General features: G+C 37.0%; 1 protein-coding gene across 1 annotated transcript in view; it reads left to right on the top strand.

The window, feature by feature from the left end:
- Nucleotides 1-3711: 3711 nt before the first annotated feature.
- The window catches only part of sgcd (sarcoglycan, delta (dystrophin-associated glycoprotein)), a 207205-nt gene continuing 191458 nt past the window's right edge, over nt 3712-19458 (top strand). Inside the window, exon 1 of the mRNA XM_079585263.1 lies at nt 3712-3786. The gene's annotated coding sequence lies outside the window, so the exon portion shown is untranslated. The remainder of the gene's footprint in view (nt 3787-19458) is intronic.

Here is a 19458-nt window from a genome sequence, read left to right on the forward strand (position 1 = left end):
CTGCGGAGAGAAGTGCTTACCCGATGGGGGGTGCCTGACTATGTTTTGTCAGACAGAGGATCACAGTTTGTTTCAGCTTTGTTCACTGAACTGTGTGAAAAATGGAGTATGACACACAAATTAACCACAGCTTACCATCCGCAGACTAACATGACGGAAAGAGTCAACCGTACTCTGAAGTCTATGATATCTGCTTTTGTGGAAGACAATCACAAAGGTTGGGATAACAACCTACCAGAACTCCGTTTCGCACTCAATACTGCCGTGCAGGAATCTATCGGAATGACCCCTGCTGAGCTTCACCTGGGTAGAAAAATTCATAGCCCGTTGGATAAACTGTTGCATGGACGCAACCTGTCGCCTTCTGCTCCTTCCTACGACATTGTCCATCAGTTGTCTCAACTCCAAAAGAAGGCCAAAGAAAACTGTAAAAAAGCACAAGTAAGACAATTGAGAAATTACAACAAAAACAGACGAGATGTAACTTTCCAAGAGAAAGACAGAGTATGGATCCGGAATTTTCCGCAATCTAATGCCCAGCGCAATTTCAGTGCCAAGTTGGCACCGAAGTGGAAAGGACCATACCGTATTATCCAACAGTTAGGTCCAGTAAACTACAGAGTTGCTCTAGAGTCCACAGGAGAGGATGTGCGTAATGTCCATGTGTGCAATTTGAAACCTTGTTTCCCTACTGCGGAGGAATTAGAGTTTCGCAACAAGGAGAAACTGCAAGAGATTTTTCAGGAGACCTCGGATGAGGAAGATTTCCTGGGATTTTAAGGTATCTCTTAGTCCAACAACTAGGAGTTGTTTTTTTCCCTGGGGAAGGGAGTGTGGCAGAACAGAATTCGTAAGCCACTTTATTATTATTTAAATTTAGTTTTTTCTTTAACCAATCAGAAGAGGATGATCGGTGTGACAAACTATTTAAGGAGGAAATGAAAGTGACATGAAAGGCGGAAGTGAACGGGTAACGGGAAGTGAAGTGTGCTGTTTGTGCGAGGAATGTGCCGTTTGTTCGAGGAATGTGCAGAAGTTGTGTGCTTCGGTATGAAAAGTGACTTCCCTGGGAGAGAAATACGACGGGAGTTTGCAGTGTCCTGGAGGTGTCCTGGGTTTATCTGGGTGCGGATGACGTGACGATGAAAATGAAAGTGAAACTGAGCGGCTCGGACGCTCTCTATCTCGGGTGCCGGGAGAGGTGCGTTGGCTTGGATTACTCTTCTTAACGTGTACATGGATTGTGCTGGAAACGAAGATCCTGTAGCCTACTTCTCAAAGACTCCTACGAAGACCAGCAGTATCGGGTACAGACTTGGCACACCCAGCGTACATGCACATGCTCACAACACACACAATCAGCCGAACTTTTCCCTTGACTGTCTCAGATTATAAAGTTGGACTTTCTTTCACCACTTATATTGTGACTGTCACATAAAATTTGCCGGTGTCACCGCCATTGTTCCCCTGAGTAAACCACGAGAGTTTCCCTCTTATAACGAGGAAAATGTATATTTCTTTATAGTTTATGCTGAATGTTTATTTTCTTTTATTTTTTGTCCCTCTTTCTTGTTTCTTTTCATGGTTGTGTGTTACCGTCACAACGGTGAACGTGAAATATTGTTTTGTTGCTTGAAGTAAATTGGGGCTGCATTCCTCCAATAAATGGTTATGAATCTGGAATCTGTTGGTTTCTATAAGTTTAATTTAAGTCTCCCTTTCCAAATGTCTTCTTCACATGTAGCTGATGGGTTTTTGTGAGAATTTACTTACTGCCAGGATTACATGCCTGGCTGGCGCCCGAACAAACCAAACTAAATCTAGAGAAATAAACATAAATGTTTATTAACGGGTCACCATCGCTACACATCGACCACATGGTTTAAAGAGAACGAGAGGGTTTGGGACTTAACTCACCATCATCTCCGACGGACAGTGCAATGCCAAAAGAGACAAAAGAGGGTTCTTTTCCAGAGGTTTAGATTGTGGCAGAGCACCCCAAATATGAAGTTGCTGGCTGACCCAGAGTCGAGGAGAGCTGATAATGAAACAGATACATCAGCAGTGTTTAGAGTAATTCGGGTTAATAAAGATGAGAAAGTAACAATAGGACTGGACACAAAACTCACCAGCGGATGTGGAGGGCGAATGGGACACACCGCTATGATGTGCAATACAAGCAGTGTCTCTTGGTCAGTCGACGGTGATGTTCTGCCAGGGACAGTTGAAGAGAGTCAACTTGCATGGCTTCAAGTCCTGCTTCTGGAGAGATTTTGGATGGTGAATATTGGCTGATTGGAGAGGACTGCAGAGTGGTAATTTCCTGGACGCAGGTGATGATATATGATGAGCAACACTGATGAAGAGTTGGATAAATCTTTCTAGACCCATGGTGTCATCAAAAGCAGAAAGATGCAGCCACAAGGAGGGCTCCAAACCTTGACGATAGGTTCCAGCCACTATTACTGCTAAAGTGCAAAACTTAGAGACTTAGAGAGCATAGTCAGTTAGAAGATAGAAGATTTCCCTCGTAATATATTCCCAAATATTATATAAATGCTCCCTCACAGTTAAGTTAAGTCACCAATAGGATGTCCAAATACTTCTTTGAAGTGAGAGAGGAAATTATCTAGCGACTGAGTTACTGGCTCATCTTGATTCCAAATTGATTGGGCCCACTTGAAGCGCTTTCCTGGTGAGGAGAGAAATTATGAATGATATCTTGGCTCGATCAGTGGGGAAGCAGTGTGTCTGCATCTCTATGGCTAGAGAACATTTACGAAGGAAAACACTGCAGTCCTCCGCTGATCCAAAGTAGGGCATTGGATTGACCATAGGACTGCTAACATAATGTGACGGCGTGGGTTAAGGAGAGCTAGCGGAAGTGTTGGTTGTTTTTGCATAGGTGAGTTCTCTCCGAATATTATCTATGAGCTCTTGAAACGAGTCTTGGAAGTGTTCAGTTCAATAGTAAAGCAGCACTTGCATGAAATAACTGGACTTGAATCTTGTTTCTACTTACCAGGTGCAGACGGAGACTGAAGGACACTAGGATGAGACAAGCCAACAGAGGATTCGATTCGGGCAAGTGACTCTGTATTCCCAGACAAAATGGTTCAGTGTGGTGAAAATTATGCCACAGCTTGTCATGTTTGTAAACTGACATAAATAATTTTCACAGAATAAATACTGAAATGGTTTATGTCTATTTGACTATTTGTTAAAATATTGTCATGGTTTTAAACATGTAATAATTCAGGATTTTATGATGAACTTCCATGGTATTAAAGTTACTAAAACTAAATGTGAAATAAAACTAAATGACAGCTAAATAGAAATATTAAACTAAAAACACAACTAATAAAAATGGCAAAAGCACTTAACAATATTACTAAAACAAAACCTAACCAGAGTTTTTGAATACTATTAATGTAGTGTTGTTTTGCATTTATACAGAGCTCTAGTATTTGTATTATTACAGCATTCTATGGCAGAGTAGTTTCAGCTAGGAAGCATCTGCATTGGCAAAAGAAGCCGTGTTTCATAATAAGCTCCCTTAAATAGCCTACTGGCCCCGTCAGGAAGCCTGGCTGTACACTCAAAACATGGTGATAACTTCAGACAGCTGAGTCCAGCTTTAAATTTTTGTTATGCCTGGTAAATTAGCATGCGGAGGTGGAGACCACCAAATACGGTTTAGGAAGGAAACGCTAAAAATAGACAGTCAGGCAGTAAACTCAGTCAAGGTCTCCAAGACCAGGGATTTAATACGCAAAACATCAAACGGTTGGGAACTTCACATGTCTTGAAAATGGGTTTGTTCCATTTGTAAGCTTTCTGGGCTTGAGTGGGCAGCGTTTGAAAGAAAATTATTAAAAACTAAGGTCATTTGTGACTTTATTCAGCCAGACTGTGATTTGTGATGGCAAATGGTTGGGAGGGTCCACTGGATTTAGGTAACTGTGGATTGTATGTGAGCTTTAGAATAGAAAACTGAAAGGCAGTGTAATGCTCAGAGTTGCTCACCTCAAAAAAGCTGGTTATTGAAAGTATGTGCTACTCACTCTTTTTAAGCTTGGTGGAATCATGTTTTTTTTAATGTTGTCTCTTATTTTCTGTCTTATTATGTAAGCAAATCAGCCTTGAGAGGAGAAACAATGCATTAATAAGGCTAAAAAGGCTTAAGGCCAAATCAAAGCATTACATTTGTATGTTAATACAATTGCATCTTTCACTTTTGATAATAACAGTAATTTTCTTGTTATCAGTGTAAATACACTCACTGACTTGGGTGTAGCATTTATTTTGTATCACACAAAATCAGTTCAGATGCTAATTCAGAGTCCAAATTAGCCTGGGAAAACCCAGACCACTCTCAGTTGTAACTGAGTAAGGGTCTGGCAAAGCTCCATAGACAATTCATTTCCACTGGGGCGTCACCAACGGACGTCGGATAGATCTAAAACCAATCAGAGCGATGAATGACATGACGTATGCGGAGCGACGGAGAAACATCTCGAGACTCTCAGCAATTCTCTGTTTGTGTTAACGAAAATGACCATTTTAAATCGCTTGAAACAGACGCGATAGCTGATTCGAACAAGTGATGTTGTGATGTTCCACGGCGGCATCCATGTCTGTAATGTACAAAATCTGCGTCACCGTCTCTGCTCTGTCGTCATCGTGTAAAACGTTTCTGATTGGTGCCGCGATTTCGGCGGATTGGAAATGGGTTTCAATGGGCTCTTTGCCAGACCCACTTGCAGAGCAAATCTAAATTTGCCGGAAGTGGTCTGGGTTTTCCCAGGCTAAGTCCAAATAGGACATCAGCTCAAGTTACAGTACATCCATTAAACCATATTAATATAAGCTCAACATCTCTGTATGGAGCCTGGCAGTCTAGGAAGTGCCTCCTCTGTGACTGCTTGGGATGTGCAAACTACATATTTTCAAACTGACTCAAGGTTACTTCAAAAAGTAATTAAATACATTTTCTTAACTGGAATTCTTAGGCTGGTTTCAGTTTTTTTTACTAAATAGCTAAAGAATAAAAAAAAAATAGCTAAATGGCGCTAAAGTTAAAAGAAGTAACTTTGCACTGGCTACTTAGAATCAGCTTACATCTTCCTATCAAATAAAAATGTCACATAAAAAATTCAATTCAGTTTAATTTATGTTATATAAACATACAAAAAACTTTCAGATTTGTATTTATTTATAAAGCTGGAAATGTAATCAGATCATGGGGACTACCTTACAAATAAGATTTTGTGCATCTTTTAGCAAAACGTTTGTCTTTCTGAGGCTTCAAATAAAGAGATAATAATATAGATTGCGCTTTCTCTGTGTTTGTTCTGTTTTTTCAAACACCAAACTTATTGACACCACTTCTTAAAATTAACTTTTGCATGTTTTTTTTATTCGATTTGGAATGCTTTCTTGAACTGAACGACGTGTCTGGTGTGCGATACGAGGCCTGTGAGTTGTAGTTGCGTGACTCCCTTGTCCGGTGTGCGACCGCCTAAGTTTTGAGAGGATTTGACTGAAGGGGGTCAAGTCAAGTCAAGTCAAGTCAAGTATGCTTTATTGTCAGTTCTTCCACATGTACAGTATTACATGCAGAGAATTGAAATTGCGTTACTCTCAGTCCCATGGTGCATACAAGTAACACTAACATAAAAGCCTAAAAATCTAGATCCAATATAAAAATATACGATATAACTATACAATAAGTAATAAAAGAAGCAGCGCAAGGCACATGGCAGGTAGAGTGCAAACCATACAAGTCACACACCAGATGAGAAGAGCAGTGCCACACCATGTCTTTGAACACATTAGCCGCGTCTCATTTCTAAGGCATGCGTCCTGTGGAGTTGGCATTTGTAGGCTGCATACGTCATTAAGTCTGCTTCATTTCAGCAAACTGACCACTTCATTCCAAAGTCATTAAGAAATTGCAACAATTATGCTTTACTAGGAATCACGGTCAATTTTACAATGGTTACTGTTCTGAAATAAGACATTCTTTATGACATAAGCAGCCCAAAAATGCGACCTCCGGAGGACGCAACCTTCGGAATGAGACCGCTCCAAAGAACGCCACTCACATAGTTTTACATTAAATCACATTATATTTGTTCCAAATTATTGTTAATAATTGTTACTAGAATAAGGTCATAGCCCTATATGCTTTGTATGGAAAGCTACAGTATAATAATATAGACCATGCTTTCACTTTCCGTTTGCTGTGTTTTTTCAAACACCTAACTTCAAACTCATTGACGACACTTTGTTCATTCTTGACGTGAACTTTTGCCTGTTTGGTGATTAGATTTAATGTTTTTTTGACAGCTATCTTGGACTGAATGAGATGTGCCCAGATATGCTAGACTCTGATTACCAAACTGATTTTTATTAGTGTCTCTTTTGACACTTCTCGCCCAGGAATTGAAACACCCGCACATGTACTCAAAGCAAAGTGATAAAGCGTATTTTTAAAGGGAAAGTCAACTCATTATAAAATGCACGTAACATACAATTTTTTTCCAGTGTCACTGGGGCCCTCCCTCAGCCCGGGGCCCTGGGCTTAAGCCCAGGTAAGCCCGTGCAGTAATGCGGCCCTGGTTGTGTGTGAAAATCTCAATAGTTCAGCAGTTTCTGAAATACTCAGGCCAACCCGTATGGCACCAACAACCATGCAATGTTCAAGAACGTGCCACGTTCTTAAATTACCTTTCTTCCCCATTCTGATGCTCAGTTTAAACTTCACTAGATTGTCTTGACAATGTCTACATGCCTAAATGCTTTGAGTTTCTGCCATGCAATTAGCTGATTAGATATTTGCGTTAAAGAGCAGTTCAACAGGTAATAAAGTGGTCAGTGAGTGCGTATAAACTACAGGTCAACAGTTTGGAATAAAATAAAAAAAATTCTCTTATGCTCACCAAGACTGCATTTATTTCATCAAAATGAATTGGTATGGTATGGTATGGTATGGTATGGCATAATAATAACAACAGGAATTAGAAAATTTATGGTCAGGTTTTTAGAATTTGTCCTTGAATAGGTGATGACGAAAACGTTTTGCGCACCTTGCACTTTATTTGTGGCCTCTGAACAATACAATCTTGTGAGCTTTTTGGCCAATTTTCTTGTGCTGATCTTTTTTTTTAAGATTTTTCTACGTTTCGTTTTTTTTGGATCTATGCACCGCAATAAGTTATTTAATGAATCTGTGTGGGACTAGTGTTTGGCGCTGCGCCTTTCCATCCCCTTGATCAAAATGAATTATGAAATGTTTCTTGAGCAGCAAATCAGCATGTTACAATGCTTTCTGAATCATGTGACACCAGAAGCTGGAGTAAAGCCAGCTTTTGCCATCACAGGAATAAGTTACATTTTAAAAAAGCTCTTTTAAATTGTAATATTTACAATATTACTGTTTTTACTTTACTTTTTATTACATAAATGCAGCCTGGGTGAGCTTAAGATTTATTTTACCATTGGTGTAGAAAATAAGATCCCTCACAAGAGATTAAAAATTCCTGAACTAGTGGATGAATAGTCGACTATCTGACCATTATGACCCAGCCCTAGAATGGCCGCTAACCCTGACCCCCATTCACTGAATAAGTGTAGGTCAGACAGATGGCTTTGAAAACCCCCACCACTCTCCCTCTCTCTCTCTCTCTCTCTCTCTGACTGATGAGTGTTGGCTCGGCATTAGATCTTCTACTCCATCTAAATGAGATCCTAATAAACATAGGAGGCTTTTTCCTGAAGAATTAGGGGCTGAGTGACAAGAAAACCCAAGGTCAAGCATCTTCCATCAAAAGGTCAACCCGAGAGAGTCCCTACTATTGCTGATCAGATGAGATGTGTGAGAAGCATCGGACAGGCGTGTGTCTGCATGTGTGTGTGTCAGGGATATGTCAGCCATAAAAACAGCGAGATAAAACACATCATTAGAGTGTGCCGGGCTGTAATGCTGTAAATATGGTGGCCACATAGGGAATTCTGACATGTTATTTGCTGCTTCAGACAAGTTGGTTAGGTGGTAATGGCCTGTGTAAGGAGGTGTGTGTTTATGAGTGTCTGCACGTTTACAGAGTATGGATGTGCTGTTTGATGTGCTTCCCAGAGGTCAGTCTCCTCACTGCCATTTCAATAGGATGTTTACTCCAGAGTGTTTCATATTGTAAATTAAAGTAATTACAAAAATGTCAACTCAGAAACCCTTGGATTAATACTCTATGCGCAACAGAAATAAACATTCCCCATATGAGCATTTTTGTTATTTCAGCATTTTACATAAATTACATGGTCTCATAAAGTATATGAATCCTTATCATTTTTTTGGAAAAAGTATTTCTGTCACTTAAATTGTTAAATTGCATATTCATTTGTTATTGCATTATAGTCAAAAACACATTGGTTTCATATTAAACTTGTTTGACAGACTGAATGTAAGTTTGTTGGTATTTCAAAATAAAAATTTAGATTTTTTTGAAAATGTTTCCTCCTATCCCAGCTTAGTATGCAGAGACAGGTATATGTTGATGCCCCTTAAAAGTGTAAAACATGCTTGTTGAGCATTTTGACCAACCCATCTCAGCAACATTGACTCAGCCAATGGTATGAGTTTGGGGGTGGGGCTACAGTATCTGAAGGTCTGACCTATGACTGAAAGTGGGATGACATTCTTTGATATTAATGTTGTTGCCCACAAAATAATATATATATATATATTTTTCCTTTTCCTTTTTATCATTTAAAAACCTGTTGTTCTAAACCTGTAGCTGAATAATATTTATTGTGAAAAACATAAAACAAATACATAAGAATGAGAATATAAAATCCAATTATTTAACGTAGCAAATAACAAAGATGTTGTTTTGTTGGAAATCAAACAGTTTCAGTTCGACTCCCGTTATTTTTTTGGGAAGTTAATGTTTGGTGACCAACATTCTTTAAATGTAACATTCTGTAAAAGAAATACATTCATACAGGTTCGGAAAGACACAAGGGAGAGTAAATGATGACAGCATTTTCATTTGCACACATGAGCTTTTTATCTTTATAGTTTTCTATCAATGCTCCTATGTTATTTCAAATATATTAGATAATATAAAGTTATTCTTTAACTGTGACAGGTATGACTTATAACATATAAAAAAAAAAGGTCATCTGAACAGGACTGCTTCGTTCATATGTTACAGTAATATATAGTTTATTATCATGTAATAACTATAAATAGTATTGTGAATATCATATTATGAAGCCCCAGATAAGGTGCCTGAACAGGACTACCATGTTTTTATTGTTACTTCAATATGTAGTTTATTAGAATGTAATAACCTTTATAACAATGTAATAAAGTCTATATACTTTTTTTTCAGGCAGAATCACTCATCACTATGGTCTGTTCATTACGCTTGTATCAGTGCTGAGTGAGTGAGTGAGTGTTGGACTGTCTGTGTAAAATCATTACACAAGCCCTCCAGCCATACATACAAACCCGCCAGTCCAGACACTTCTGTGGGAAGACCAAGAGACTCAGGCAGCTCTTTGATTCTTCTCTCCTGGATAACATTCTTTGAATGGTGCCCAAAGTAATGTTGGCTTTTTTCTATATTTTTTTCTTTTACCTTTAGTTACAGTCTTAGCTAAAAGAGCATTGCCTAAAACCAAGAGTCATGCTGTCAATGCTTACAATATGAACAACTGAAGTTATATACAGACTTACTTCAAAATACATGCTGTGTTCTTACACAGCAATATTTAAGATTCTGAACATGTCCAGCTGAAAGAATGAGTTTATTCACTGTTGTAAATTAAATAAACTGATGATACATTGATGAACAACATGGTTAATAATGGGGGGGGGGGGGGGGGGGGGGGGGGATTACTGTAAGCTGCTTCAAAACCCTTCAAGTATGGCATATATTAAGGCACAGATGTATTTTATTGTGGTTGTATTTATAGGACTGTTCTTCAATACAGTGCATAAATCCTACTGAGATTACTAACATTTATTTATTATTTACTCTTTCACGTACCTTTGCATGTGGTGTGTGCATGTGTGTGTGCGTGCCTGAATGCATGCATTTGTATGTGTGCGTGTATGAAAAAAAGTGTCCTAAATGAAAGCTGTGTAACCCAATGTCACAAAAAAGACTTGTATAGATGTATTATAGCTCATTTTTCAACTTTAAAGTGTTCGTTTCTTTCATTCGTGATTTTTCTGTTTTTTTTTATAAATAAAAATCAGTACATTTATTCTCGTTTTTGTTTTTTTTGTCTATTCTATTTACAATTTCACCACACATAATAATGTTCAATAACTGTAATTTGTTGAAAGCTAATATTTTTTTCTGAAAAAGATGACACCTTGCACATGAAGATAGCACATTGTTTTTGTGTCAAAAACAACTTTACAATTTTAACAAAAATTTTAGTTTTTTTTTAACCATTTTACAGTCAAAAAATCTAAATATGTGAAAAACACAAGCTATTTTAGCTTCAGGTTCTAAAGGTTTAAGGCTTTGCGCCCTTCATTGTATTTCATAGGGGACTTTTCATAATTTGCCGGTAAGGCGTTTTGTCAGTAAATAGTTGACACTGTGCCTTTGAGGACAGAACCACAACATGCCCACAGTCATGAAGTTTGAAGTCTCACAATAGTCATAAAGTTGAAAACATTTATATTGCAATGTTGCAAGGGGTCTGTAATTGCTACTACATTTTGATCAATATGAAACATCAACTGCAAATGATTTCAAACTAAAAGTAATTGGTCTCTTTATGTTTCTTGTTTTTTTTAAGGTGCACATTTTTTAAACATATAACTGGGTTTTGAGGACTATCTCGATGAATTACCGCACAGAGATACACCATAATATAAGAATGTGGTTTTCTTTCATCTCTGATAGGCCACCATCTTCTCTTTAATTTTAAAAACATTATATCTAGCCAAGATTCATACATAACTTTCTCCTTCACAGCAAATGCAAACATTATTAAGACCGAAGAGTATGAGCGTAAGTACACACACTCGCACTGCCTATCTGAATAATGGAATTATTAAATCATAATATAATGAATCATAATAATTATTAAATTAAATCATGAAGACACCAACAATAACATTCCACTGGAGGTCTTTGTCTTAATTCGGGGCAATACCCCAAGGGTCTACTTTTCACTTAAAGGGGTCATGACATGAGAAACCAAATTTGCCTTGATCTTTTGGTATATAAGAGGTCTTTGTGTCATTAAAACGTCCTGCAAGTTTCATAGCTTAAGACGTCCTCCCCATTATAAACGAATCATTTATTTAATCAAGCTCTAAATACAGCTCGTTCTAGATCCATGGTAAGAAGTGACGTCACGGTACGAAGTGACGTACCAGCGTTTGCATATAGACCGCCTCCAGGCACAAGACAGCTACGCTTAAAGCGCAAGACAAGTACGCTCACTTCGTATCGTTGTCGCGCCCGCGCGCCTCACAAGTGTTCAGTCGACGGAGAGCGAGTGGGTCTGTGTACAGGGAAATTACGATGCCGCAGATGTGCTGTTCCTGGCTGTGGACAAACAACATCTTTGAATACGCTGCGAAAGATCCAGTCGTCAGGGAAAAATGGATGCACTTTATTTTTTGCGGACGTCTCAGTCACGGCAGTGTTCTATACATTTAAGGATGACTGTTTTGAGCTTTGCCAGAAAACTGTTGCTCAAAGATAAGTCCGTGCCGTCTATTCTGGGCTCAACAACGACGACGCAAACTGTAAGTAATGTATTTAAAACTTTAAACTACTTTTTAAATACGCTGAAAGATCCAGTCATCAGGGAAAAATGGATGCACTTTATTTTTTGCGGACGTCCCAGTCACGGCAGTGTTCTATACATTTAAGGATGACTGTTTTGAGGAAAAAATCCCAATATGATGCTTGGCTTTGCCAGAAAACTGTTGCTCAAAGATAAGTCCGTGCCGATTATTCTGGGCTCAATAACGACGACGCAAACTTACTTTTTACCATGGCTAATATAAACACATTTGTATAAGAGAATCTTGAAAATATGTCGCCTTTCTAGTAGGCCTACATGTGATAGAAAATTAAAAATGTTGCCTTTATCAATGCTGCATCTTCAAAGATGGCCTGTCTGTGCATGCATTTTTGTCCGTGGTACACCCTATCATTTCATTGGAATTAGTTAAATAATGTTAAACTGTTAGCAAATGAAGCTATAGGATAATTATGCAACAATAATCCGTTTTCAAGTGTCTCGGGTTAATTTTTTTTTATTAATTCAAAATAGTTTCACTTTCCATGTGTACACGGGCTGATCCAGTCTTCGTTGTTGTGGTGATGGTTAATTTTCCTCTGATTCTGGCTCAAACATAATAAGGTTTTATCATTGCAAGAGCCATCGCTTCGCGTGAATCACCCGCTACTAAACAGTTGCGCCGAATCCGCAAACGTTCTGGCTGGGGGCGTTAATAATTGATGCATAGGCACTGACGTTAGCCAATCATAACAGTGGGCGTTAACACTGAACTCTTAAAGGGGAAACACCCCCAAAACAGACTGTTTGAACCAGAGGATGAGAAACAGGGTGGGAAAAGGTCATAAATCACTACATTTTAAAAGTTTTTTGTAAAAAAAACTATAGTAATACTATAATTGCACCTAAGGGAACATAATAATAAAATAAAAAAAACCATGTCATGACCCCTTTAAAAACAAAAATAATATTTTTATGCTACAAATGTAAATGAGTAACTCCACACATTTAATGTTAACAAATACATAAAAAAAAGATGGAATACATTTTACAAACATTGATTTCCAGATTCAAGTCAAGATTAATAAATTCATAAAAATTCAGTAAATGTGCTTAGATGAGATTTACACTAGTCATATCTATGGACGAGAGAGAAAAAAAGTCCTACCCCATCTTTATGGAGCTTATTAATGTGACAAAATGATTTGAATTTGAATTGTGTAAATTTGAATTATTTACAAGTGTAATAATTTAATTTTACACAAATCAAATTCAAATCATTTTGTCACATTATAAGCTCCATACATCAACTATAATTATTAATATGGAGTTTTTATATTTTGAAATCAGATTTTGAAAGGTTTTGCCATAGTGGTTTTGTGTATGCTCGCACGTTGAATTAGTTTAAGATCAATATATTTATTTCGGTCAGTTTGTTCCCAAAGGTCCCTTTACTGGCCACTGATGACCAGTCCTGTTTTTAATGACTTCTGACCACTGCTCTGACTCACCTGTGCCTCCTGATCTCTGAGCTATCAACACCAGATCCTCTAACACTTACAGCTCTGAGCTCACTTCACACCATCAGCAAACACTCATTCCAGTGCACCGCAAGCACACAAGTGTACGGAAAAGAACCATTTTCTTTCTTCTGTGAAACACACAAGGAGAAGTTGAGCAGAATAGCTTGATTTACATAGTCAACAGTGTTTTGTTCTACAGTTAATCACATATGTAATTTAAATGATCAAATTAACATAATGTTACCTATTCTCTTATACTCAAACTCTCTCTGATCAAGGTGGTCTAGGCTGATCATTTTGACAAGTACACATCAGTGGGAAGAATAGAGGCAGACATGAATAACCAGTATACATTTATTTTTGGACTATCTTCTCTATCACGATTATGTGCTCACGTAATGCTGCTGTCAGGAAAGCTTATTTGCATGTGTTTTTAAGCAATGGTGTTTAAAAAACAAGTGAATTTAAACCGCTGAAATGCTCAATTCAATGCGCTGTTTGTGCTCATGCACACTCAAAAAAATGAACTAGGAAGGTTGTGCACTTCACATAATATATTTATATTTAGTTTACTTATAATAATTGTGTTTGTTGACTTGAAATGTTTTTTTCTATTAAGGTCCACGTAATTATGTCTCATCTTAACAGTACAAAATCCTAACGTGTTGTCTAAACACAAACCATTTATGTTAAGTAAAAAAATCTTACATCCAGAGGGTGGCGGTATAATACGACGCCAACTGCCATTTTGCCCTAACTTAATTTGATTGTGTTCAATCTGCTTAAATATAAAATTTAAATTTACTTAATCCGTTTGTGTTGGATTACATGAATGATTTGTGTTGCATTAACTGAAACTGGGCGGTGCTTGTTAGTTCCCAGCATGCTTTGCATATGGTTAAATTAAGAGAGAATAAATGTTCAAATTAAGTGTTATTTTATGTTTTTTGAGAAAATTAGAAAAGGGGAAGACTTGATAGTGTGTAATTGTGTTTAATGTTCAAATACATTGGAATTATTAGAACCATTTAAATTACAGTGGGTTACCATTGTGGAGAAGAGTGGAGCATTTTGTTTGGCTGTGGACTGATTCAGTAACGTTTAACTGCTTTGGTTGAAGAAGCATGTAAATCTTAGCATTTACTAACATGTGCTACTGCTAGCAAATAGCTAGCTATATAGTCTATCGATTTAATTATGTGTCACTAAAATAAATGAAATATTAATGGATGATTGAAAATAAAAAACTCTTGAATCATGTCAGAAAACCTTAAAATTAGTTGGGCTGACACTATTAAATTAAGCTGTGCCAAACCACAGTAACTAAGTTGAATCAACCTTAATAAATTAAGTTGACCCAACGTAAGTACATTAAATTGGAATAACAGAATTGCATAATGCTGAAATAAAGCAAGTTAATCATGTGGAAATCCTTTCCATGATTTTATTATGTTCATTCAAAGAGTAATTTTTTTGAGTGCAGTTTGTGAGTACTAAACTAAGTTATTTTTGCCACATTATTGGGCTTGAACGGTCAAATACACACACTTGCGTGTCAAAATGCCTGTCTTTGCGAGTATCCTCGTAAACAAAGTCATTTATGTCTTAAATGAACGTAAACAGAAAGAAAGCACTGCAACAGTATATTAGATCAGTGCATTCGGTCTTAAAGTGACAGCAGCGTAATATACCTGCTGTTGTCTGTGTCATAATCAAACAAACAAAAGACAAAGAGAAAATCCCTCACTGCTCCTGAAGGAATACATTTTATAACTTTAATAAGAATACATTTGTATTTAATTTTCACAGTGAAGCCTATTCAGTTTTTTTTTTTTTGTTAGGCTACTTTACAATAGTATTTCTTAGTAGGGGTGTGTGTGTGTGTGTGTGGGGGGGGGGGGATTCACATATGACTCCAATTATATTTTCTATCGATTCGAATCAATTAATACATTTCAAAAATATTCTAAACGTCTGATAATGTTTTTACAGGAAAGAACTGCAGCACCCGAACAGTTTAGAGAGCGCACAGGTTTGCAACAGGGACAAATGAAGCTTACTTGACAACAATGGTTCCACATCAGTAGCTTATTTTAAATAATGTATAATTACCGTAGTCTGGCACGCATCAAGCTTTTTTGTACCTTTTTACACACTTGAAGTGCGTTCGACAAAGTGGACCCGCAAGCGTTTGCTGTGGTAGCAAACAAAATGAACATTGTAAAAGCAAATGAACATCCAGTATCTGAGGCTAAATCTCTAAATAGTGAGAATGCAACAGGTAAGCGCTTATTATATTTTTATAACTCTAAACGATCGGAACCAGCTGAAAATCACACATTTTGCTGATGCAAAAGACTCGCGTCAATATGAAAGGCTGAGCAGAGACGGCGTCTCAATCTTCACCGGGCTTGAGTAAGTTAAGAATGCGGTTACAATACGTGTACAATTTAAACTACCTTGTTAAAGAACTAAAGAGTTCTGCGACTCGCTTCTGAACTCTTTCCTCTCTTCATTAAAGCTTCAGTGAAGGGTTGCCAGATATCACAAAAAAAAGAGTAAAAAAAAAGTCCCTTATAAACGCAATATAATAAACAGACATGGCAAAAATTGTACATAAAAAAATGTAAACAAAATAAATAATATTACTAGTATAAAAAAACCTAAAAAAAATTAAATTAAATTAAACCTATGAGTTGTATTTAATATCAATAATTTGGGAACACAGGTGTTCTTATATATAATGAGATTCAAGGACAATAAAATAAATAAAATTCTAAAACAAGTTTAGAATCAAATCTAAAACCAAATCTATTCATACATTGAATCAAAATGATAGAGAATCGTGACCCAATAATTTATTTTAATTGAATCGTGAGATTCCAAATGATTTCCACTTCTATTATTTAGTGCTTGATGTTTTTCTTTTTTTCAGATAGGTTTCATTTGTAATTTTTCAATTTCATTTGTCTTTGTTCTATTGTAGTGTGTTGTGCTTGTAATTATTTAATTTTTCTTATTTTATCACTAACTGTTTGCTTGTCTTCTCTTCAGTAAGCTTAAGAGTTTAGGCTAGTGTTAGGTTTTTTTTTTGTAATATTGAAATTGGTGATGAGAATTCTGACATTTTAAAGGTATCAAATATTTTATATCATAAAAACCTTATTCAAAGCAAATGCAACTAGTGTTATATATTGTTGTTGTGAAATAAAACGATCTAGACATTTAGATATAAGATTCATATCTCCCACCCCAACATCACAGTACACAGTGTTCTTTATGCTGTCTCTGGCTTTTGTTAGGATGGAGCTGCCAGAACTGCATCAGGAAAATACACAATAACAAACTCATCTGTGCCCCAAAAAAGCAGCAAAAGCGGGAATGAGGTTTTTTTTTTCTTATTTCCCGTTTTGCCTCTGCATTCACCTGCGATTATGTCATGTTATGGCCACTCAGTTATTGGCATTCAGCTGAACTGAATTCATAAAACTAAATTTTATATATATATATAGGTTTAGAATACTAAAGTTAAGCAAAGTTATTTCATGGCGGAGATGCATTCAGGTGCATGGGCTGCTTATTGTTGCTGTCAATCATTTTCTGTAGCTACTGTGCAGCAGTTATAGTTTCTAACTTTGCATTATAAACATTATAAATATTTATAACATATACAATTTAATGGCTATACCAACTTAAAATTGCTTACAAAAACAAATAATGATAAGCTATATGCACAGTATTGTGCCAAAAACTATAAAACATTGACATTTTCCAAATTTGTCTTACAGAATCAGCCCGGTCTCACCCCAAAACGTCACATACTGACGGGTCTTGACCATACGTCAACATACGAAGGGTACCCCTATAACGTCAATATGAGACGCAGACATAAGCGCACCAGCAGCGCCTCCTAGCGGTACCCTAACTGTAGATTCAGAATTATTTCTCTTTTCCCCGGTATTGATTCACGGGACGAGACACCAGTTATCTTGCCAAGAAAAATCTTTTATTCTTATATGTCAGGAGAGAAACTTTGAGAAGATGTTGTATTCACGCCAGGTCTATGCGTTTCCGTGTTTCTCTGAAGTGGTACAGTGAAATTCAGCTTATATACATCACAGACAGACTTACAGCTTCCATTTAAGGTAACAAACATGTTGCTTTGAGCTTCTTAAAATTGGAACGTAGCCTATATGTCATCTTCAACATGTCACACTCCACTCCCATATTAAGAACTATCCTTGTTGTTTACATTGGTGATATGCTTGCATCAGTGGAAACTGTTGTACACTGTTACACACCCTCAGCAAAATATAGCTTCCCTCTGTCTGACATGTGATCCTCACATCATGCTATCTATAGTCTCTTCATGCATTCAAACACATGCATTTAAACTCCATAAGATAATACAACTGATCATGAATACCAATAAAGAATAATAATACAGATACACACTATTAATACTGAAATTATATTAAAAGATGAAATTTTAGATCTTCATTTCCCTCCACTGGAACTACGGCCGTAAGTTCCACACCATCAATCCCAGGTGGCCAACCTATAGAAGTGATAGTGAGGAGAAGAAATAGCAGACCAAGAAAAAGATAGAAAGGACAGAAGAATAGAAACAGAAAAGAAAAAACAACAACAAACACAACAAAAACAACAAAGACCCCTTCCCAGGTTATGTTCCCGCATACTATGTGTCATTTAACGTCTATGTGTACGCATTTAAAATGACCCCAAACAACTAAGAAAAGAAAAATTAATAAGTCTTCACCGATGCCTTGACTCGTTAAGTAAGTACTTAACTACTTCAAGTTCCCGGCTCCAAAATAATAAACTAAAATAAACGTTGATGTTAAAGGATCCTATCCCTCGGGTTGAAAATCAGTAAGCGGGTGTTCATTGTTTGTGAGGTTGTGTTTTGTAAGTAATGTAGTATGTAAAATCTCCTATTTTACACTGTATGTCCCATTCTTGGTTCTATCCATTTGGTTAGAAATAATCAATTTGACAGGTTTGGTACTTTTCCTTCCAGTAACACATATCATGAATTGTATTGCTAACATGAACACAAGAACTCCTACCATAGTCAAAACTATCCAATCCGACCATGATAAATTCCCTAGGATTCGTGTTAGTTTCCTCTCAGACATTAATTTAGCTACTCCATTTGCTACGATAACATGACCCATTGCTTGAATTCCCTCCTCTTGAGCTGCTTTTACACTCTTTTTAACTATTCTAATCATCTCAAAGAGTTCATAATTCCGTTCTTCTACTAAATCATTATTCCACCATTGTGGCTCCAACTGCAACAGTTGCACATGTGGAACATGAATCCCTCCCAAGTGAAGAGGATAGAGAATCTCAAGGCAAAATGGATCAGGAGGAATTGGACACAACTTCCCTCCGTATATCATATTTTCACTTATTCCATCATGTAATATACACCACTGTGCTTCTGACACCTGCCATGCACCTGTGGCTTGATCTAAAGGAACTACTTCCCAAACTGCAGAACCATTAAGAGATAGACTAAACATTGTAGAACATGAGCAAATTACCCACTCATGTTCCTCAACACAACAATCTGTGGTAGAAATCATTGGTGTGTCACCTTCAGCCCAATATCCATTCCTACCTAATCTAATTACTGAATTTCCTTGTCTAACCCCCATTGATTGGAATTGCCTGACTGTCATAATATTACGTTTCCCATATTGAGGCCATATCATAATCAAGGGTAACATCCCAGACCCTGACAACGAATTTTCATTAATAGCGATTTTAACTAATGGAATATGTTTAGCAGACGTTAAATTAAGTTGATTACCGAAAACCACTAACAAAGATTCTGTTATTCGCTCAGGAATTTGTCCCATTCGAATAACTTGAATATCCTTTACCATCTGATCCTTTAGATTCTGGGCTAAAAATAAACACGCCGCACGATGTGTCTCAAAATTAGATGATTTTGTTAATGCATCTGCCAATTCCTTCGCTGCGTTATTAAGATGCTGACCCGCTGCTATAATATGCAGAGAACCTTGAAGAGCCTCAGTGAGTCCTTTCCCAGTCATTGTTCCCACCCACTGAGTATACTCGCTTAGTTGATTAAGTTGAGCAGTATTACTAATTGAATTGA

The sequence above is a fragment of the Phoxinus phoxinus genome (genome assembly GCF_949152265.1).
Source record: "Phoxinus phoxinus genome assembly, chromosome: 17".
NCBI lineage: Eukaryota > Metazoa > Chordata > Actinopteri > Cypriniformes > Leuciscidae > Phoxinus > Phoxinus phoxinus.